This window comes from Equus przewalskii, chromosome 3, assembly GCF_037783145.1.
Source record: "Equus przewalskii isolate Varuska chromosome 3, EquPr2, whole genome shotgun sequence".
Classification (NCBI taxonomy): domain Eukaryota; kingdom Metazoa; phylum Chordata; class Mammalia; order Perissodactyla; family Equidae; genus Equus; species Equus przewalskii.
This window is the reverse complement of record NC_091833.1, coordinates 7,783,583-7,790,719: the sequence shown is the minus strand read 5'-3', so window position 1 is coordinate 7,790,719 and position 7,137 is coordinate 7,783,583.

Below are 7,137 nucleotides of genomic sequence, written 5' to 3'. Positions count from 1 at the left end.
TGATTGGTTTAGGTCTTGGAGACCACAGATCCAAAGGGCACTTCAGACACTAGGAATTGTTCCATTTATAATTATTGTAATCCTCTCCCAGGTGTGCTGTATTCTCTCAAAAGCTTTCAAGGGATGTTCACAGACAAGCAAATGATCTCCCTAAGACTTGAACATCAGAAAAGGAAAGATGATAATGACCAACTTAAAAAATAGAAACCTGAAGTCATGACCTGTGAATACCACACAGAGGAACAGCAAAAACTGTGAGAACTTCAGAGCAGTAGCTGGGGGTGACACTAATGCCTTCAATTTTGATCGCATCTCTCAGTTAAGCTGGGAGTCTGATCAAAAGGGGAAAATTGTTAAAAAATAGACAACAAATCCCAAATCGAGTCACTTGTATTAAGCCCACATCACCAAACTCAGATTTAATACTTAAGTTAGTTACCATTTCAACCTTTTCCAGGATGGAACCTTAAACCAGTCAATCTGGAATTATCTGGTCAGACTAGTGAGGTGATCTGCCTGATAGCTCTTTGCCATCCTCCAAAGGAAGATAACTCTGCCTGAAACAATCCACTCTTTGCTAGTAACTTCCTTGTCCTGCTACTTTCTGCCCAACTGAGTGTTTCATTTTGTACAACTCCTAGGAGTTTCTTTTTATCTTCAAATGGAATGCTGCCCAATTCACGAATCATTGAATAAAGACAATAAGATCTTTAAAATTTAATCAGTTGAATTTTGTTTTTTAGAAAACTGGAACTTAATTTCCTTTTATATGCCAAAAGGACAAAGTTTTCTTGGACTGTTGGTCTGCTCCTGATGAGAGATTGTGAAAGGTCTTTCTTTGCTTTTTAAAGTAATCTTCCTAACAAACAAAGATTTTGTGTTTTATCAAAATAATTTTCTGTGTTTGATGCTGTTTTTAGTCAAGTTTTTGATTACTTAAGAAAATGGAGTCTTCTTTATTAAAAGAGCTAAGGTTTTTTTTTAACTACTTAACATTCTGTATTTGCCTGTGTTGTGTCATCACTATGGTTAAATGGATAACTAAGTATTGCTCCACAGTCACCTATGATCCTATTTGACCAAGTGTTTTACAACCTTTTGATATTTTTGACAAATTTCCCAAAACTCAAATTCCACATAAAGCTTTTTGACCTAGAACTAACTTCGGGGTTTTCCAAAGGGCGCCTGGAACATCTCAAAAGAATTATTCTCTCTCCTTATAGAAAGAGAGATATTAAACTAATTAGGCTGATTTGACGTGTTAAATTACATGGGAAGCATTGTCAAATAAGAAGTAGTACTAAGCCTTCTTTATGCTGTATTTGCATAAGTATATGCTATATGTGTTCCAGAAACTGTATGAAATTCCTGGTATCTGATCTGATATATCCTGGTATAATGTCATTAGTCATAATTCCAGTTATTATCTTAAAGTATTGGATATCACAGAAATAACTACCTTTCCTTATCAAATGAACTATCATCAGATCTTTAACAATAGGCATTTTTAAATCTTTTGTCGTTCAAAGACAGTTATTTTTTTACTCTGATGTTTTTGCAAAAGTGAGACTCACTGGAAGTACCTTACCAAGTGCTCCTGACCATGGACACTGCTGCAAAACTAGAAGGCCTTGAACCTTGGGTACACATCTCACAGCTGAAGAAGGCTCCCCCTGCACCTGGTCCTGTACAAATGCAGGAGACCTCCAAATCACATTGACTAGGCAGAGAAGTAGCTGATGTTGCGGTAGACTGCTTCCACCCAGATGCCAGATCAAGAATTCATACTTTAACTAAACATGAAACCATTTCTTCTCTTTCTTTCCTTTACTCTGGCATTGATCTGGATACGTAATGCCATCATCTGTATCTCCCAGGCCATGGCTAAAGGGGAGTAACCTTTTGGACTGCTGGATTTGTCGCTAACAACTTCAATCTGTCCATGACGAAGGAAAATCCCTGGTCCTCCCTGTGGCCAATGCTGCTTCTATTCCCATTGTCACCATAACTATAATTGACTCCCCTTGGGAGTCACAGAGTCCGACTTTTATGGCTAGAACACCCAGGGCCTTGTTTTTGTGTTTCTCCAATTATAACAATACCTTCCCAATTAGACACAAATACCCATGCAAATCATAGCACATTTGCACCCTGACCTTCTGTGATTATCTACATCAGATCTGCCCACAATCACAAAAGATCACAGCAGTAACCATCTTTTCAAAGAATTTAGAACAACCTTTTATCTCAATCAAGGAGCTTTACTTCCTGAATGGGCTGAAAACCTAACTGACTCCTGGTTTGAACAGGCAAATACAACAATGCCTGCAAATGAATCCACTAACAGTGCCATCTTAGTGAGAAAGACTTGTGCCTCAACTGGTTTTATCTTTGTCTGTCGTGGTTATCACTCTCCTTAGGTCTATGAATGCCTAGATGGCTGGCACATAACTGGGAAATGCCTCTTAGTTTATCTAACTGTGCCCCAAATGTCCACAATCAACCTAAACACCTCATTGGTAAACTCCACAGAATTGACATCAAGTTAGAAAGGATCGACCAGGAGGTGTTCATGATTCACTTCCTTTGGCAGGTCCCTACTTCCTAGGTTAGGAGTGAGTACAAGTGAGGTTATGATCAGGAACTTCTCCTTAATTCTTGAAAGTATTGCAGAATCTGCTGCTAAATCAACAGCTGCACACACAAAAACAATCCCTAGACTCTGGTCAAGGTTGTTCTTGATAATAAGATAGGCCTTGATTAACTTTTAGCTGAACAAGAAGGTATCTGTCCTGTGGCCAACACCACATGCTGTCCCTGAATTAACATTTCCAGGGAAGTTGAAACTCAGCTACATAAAATCACTGAACAAGGCACTTGGCTTAAGAAAGGGACTCCTTCAACAGGGTCTTTCTTTGACTTATTTGATTTTGATGGTTTGGGTCTTTGGGATCATGGCTCCCAGGTGTACTCTAGACATTGAGAATTATCCTGGTTACAATAATCACAGTAATCTCCCTGGTGCACCGCATTCTCTCAAAAGCTTTAAATACGCGTTTGCAGCAGCTAACCACCAAGCAAATGATCCCTAAGACTGGAACATCAGAAAAGGAACAAAGAGAATGACAGACTAAAAATATGTGAACTTGAAGTTATGACCTCTGAATACCACACAGAGGATCAGCAAAAACTGTAAGAACTTCAGATGGTAGCTGGGAGTGGCGCTAATGCCTTAGATTTTGATCACATCTCTCAGTTAAGCTGAGAGTCTGATCAAAAGGGAAAATTGTTAAAAAAAAAAAAAAAAAAGAGAGAGAGAGAGAGACAAGAAACTCCAAATTGAACCACTTGTATTAAGCTCACATCACCAAACTGAGGCTTAATACCTAACATAAGTGCAGTTTCAATCTCTCCCAGGAGCAGAATCTTAAACCAGTCAATCTGGAATTACCTGGTCATATTAGTGAGGTAATCTGCCTGATAGACCCCTGCCATCACCGAAAGAAAATTGAGCTTGCCACAGACAATCCACTCTTTGCTAGTAGCTTCCTTGTCCCACCTCTTCCACCTATAGAAGTCTTTCATTTTGTACAGCTCTTCAGAGCTCCCTTCTGACTTCTACGTGGGATGCTCCCCAATTCATGAATCATTGAGTAAAGCCAATAAGCTCTTTAAAATTGATTCAGTTTAATTTTGTTTGACACCTATCATTCACAGTAAGTTACTCAGGTCTTCCATTTATGGAAATGGTGTAAAAGTTCCTTTCAGAAAGAGCATGTGAAAGTAAAAAGAATTAATCCACTTAAGAAAACTGCTCATAATAGTAGAGATGATATGCTATAATGGCAAAAAAGGCATGTTATTATGAGAATAACTGAGGCTCCAGAAACACTGCTTATGTCTAGGCTGCTTTGGAAAATGTCCTAGTGTTACCGAACCTGAAGTGAGTTCGCTCACCCGTGGCGCAGCAAGCCAATCTCTGACACTGGGGGTGGTGGAAGAAAGTAGGAACTTTATTTTTGCACAGCACTGAGCAAGGAGAGAGGGCAGCTAATGCTGAAATCCCAAACTCCCCGAAAAGCTAAAAGGAAGGGTTTTTATTTGGGGCTTTGGGTAGGGGAGGGGGAGCATATGGCCTTGCTGGTCGGAGATTTCCCACCAGCCTGTCTTTGACCTTGAGACTACTTGCAGAGAGGAGGGAGCCCGTGACCTTGCTGGTCAGCAGCTTTCCCACCAGCCCGTATCTCTTTGTGGGGAGGAGATGGTCCAGGTGCTTGTCCTTGACGGTGTCTGTCTCCATGGAGGATAGCGGATTCTGGAGCCAGGAAGCCAGAGAGTAAGCAGGGAATGAGTGTTTTGGTTTTAACCCCATATATGCTGGGTTTCATGTGGGGAAACTGATACCAGGGTCGGTATCACTAGAATTCTAGATTCACAGAATATTCATCCAGGGTGAACAGTGCATGAGAGGTCACCTCACCCATAGCCATTCCTGCCTCTAACCACCTCATTCCCAGAAAGGATCCCCGAATGTCACCCAGTGAGGCTCCCTCACCTCTGGGCTTCCAGTGCAGTGTTCTCCACCATGAAGGCTCTGCCTGATTAATCCCATGATCAATAGACAAAGTCAAGTGAAGGGCCCAGTAGGACGGGGGCTCATGCTAGTTCAGTGCTTGTTCTAGATGTGCTCTTCATATATCTGTTGAGGAAATTGATGGAGATGGAGAAGTTTAGGGGACCTAATGTGGAGCAACCAGACCTGCCTTCTCTCCTAAGACCTTCCCAACTACTGAGGAGTTAGGGCCAATTTCTAGGATTTTATTCTTCAGACCATTAACTTCCACATGGGAAAACGTAGGGAGTTCCCCAAGTGAAAAGCAATAATCCCAATTGACTGTCACTGGAACAAGAAAAGCTGTATCACTTATATCTAACGTGACCTAGGGAGATTATACATATTAAATAAAATTGAAGTCTGGCCTGAGGTTACATAGACTCCAGCCTCACCCATCACTTCTGCAGAGTCTTCATGAGCCAGGAAAGCTTCCAGGCTGCAGCCAGACACAGCAAGATCTGGGGGTGGCTTCCTCTCTTTGCAGAATTGGTTGGTATCAAAAGTGGGCATGTGATTGAACAGGGGGGTTGGGAAAATAATTCATCCCTGCCTTTTATATGTGCTGTCAGCACCCTACAATCTTCATAGACTAGGAGCCAGGGCTATGTTCCCAGGTTGCAAAGCCCACCGGAGCTGGGTAAGGTGTGATTGTTATTCCTTAACAGGTTTATGAGTCTGTGAGTGTGTGTGTGTGTGTGTGTGTGTGAGAGAGAGAGAGAGAGTGTGTGTGGGGGGAGGGGGTGTGGTATGCTAAGTGATTATAAACAGCCTTGATATCTGCTATGAGGACCACCCAGCTTACCCCATATGCAGAGAGATAGGGGTGCTCTTCACTAGGGTGTTCTTTATGACTCGTGTTTCCTTCCTGGATAAAATAGAGGAACACAGAACAGATCAATCTTTCCAGAATCAATGATCTGGGGACTGACTCTAATGCCGTCACAAAGTCCTCATCCAACCACAGGGCTCCCCCTCACCAGTCTGCCGCAGTGTCTAGAATTAGTGCAAATGAGCATCTCTTTTTGAATTTTGGTTCTCCAGAAGCTTCGTTTAGCTATAACCTATGGCCTCGGCCAAGAACCCATGAGGTTTTCTGGGATTGTCATGTGTTTTACGGCTGCTGGTTACCCAATTCTCCCTGATGTCAATATTGGTCCAGCCTGGACAAGGGTAGGCTTGCCAATGACATTGGGAAAGCAGCGTGGGCATGGAGAAGGGACAGCTGCCTCTTTACTGCGCTGGCATGGAGACAGCGCTGCTTCACATCTGCCCACTCTCCATTGGCAGGAACGGATCTCATGACTCCAGTTAATGTGGGGGGCCTGGGGCATGCGTTCCCAGATGGGCAGCATTGTCTCAGTGATAAGTCCACACTGGGAGAGGGGACCTTCAAGTGTGAGCCATCACAGCAAGCCCTCCACCACCTGGTCACTACCTCTCCCAGGAACCCCAGCACTCCTGTTTCCAACCAGCCTTCCAGGCAGCCTGAGGACCCAGGAGGTGTCAGCAGGAAGGTACAGCCCTTTGAAGGGGCAGACGTGGAGGAGATTCTAGAAGAGAGAGGCCACCTGAGCTCACCCACAGGGGAACCAAGCATGTGCTGAGGCCATGAGAAAGTCAGCTTCTCAAAAAGTTTTGACACCACAGCAGTGTGGTTGAGAGCATGGGTTGTAATGTTGTGCAGCTTTTGTTCAACCCTCAGCTCTTCCTCGTACTCGCTGTGTGACTGTGGGCCAGTTCCCGACCAGGCTGAGCCCCAGGAGAGAATAGTCTCAACTCACAGGGTTATTTGAGGTCTAAGTGAGATCCTGCAAACAAAACACAGCACAGTGTTTGCCACACAGTGAGCTCTCAATAAATATTTGTCAAATGAACGTCTGAACAAAGAAAAGTGGAAAATACTAATAAGTATAAACTCTCACAATACTACAGGCAAGAAATGGCTATTGTAATACTAATTAGATGTGTAACCTTCTGAAATTTTTCCTGTGCAAATAAAGATATGTATTTTTAATAAAATGGGATATTATATATGACTGGAGTTTTAGAAAGTATTTCTTTATTTTATTAAATATGACTCACATACCATAAAATTCACCTTTTTAAAGTACAATTCAGTGGTTTTAGTACATTCCAAAGTTGTGAAAGCAATACCTCTATCTAATCCCAAGACATTTCCATCACTCCAAGAAAAACCTCACACCCATTACCAGTCATCCACATTCTCTTCTCCTCTAGCCCTTAGCAACATCTAATACACTTTCTGTCTCTATGGATTTGCTTATTCTGAACATTTCTTATAAAGAGAATCACGCAATATGTGGCCTTCTGTGTATGGATTCATTCATTAGCATAGTTTTCAGTAGTCATCCATGCTGTGACAAGTATTCATACTTCATTCTTTTTTTTTTTTTTTTTTTACAGATTTTATTTTTTCCTTTTTCTCCCCAAAGCCCCCCGGTACATAGTTGTGTATTCTTCGTTGTGGGTCCTTCTAGTTGTGGCATGTGGGATGCTGCCTC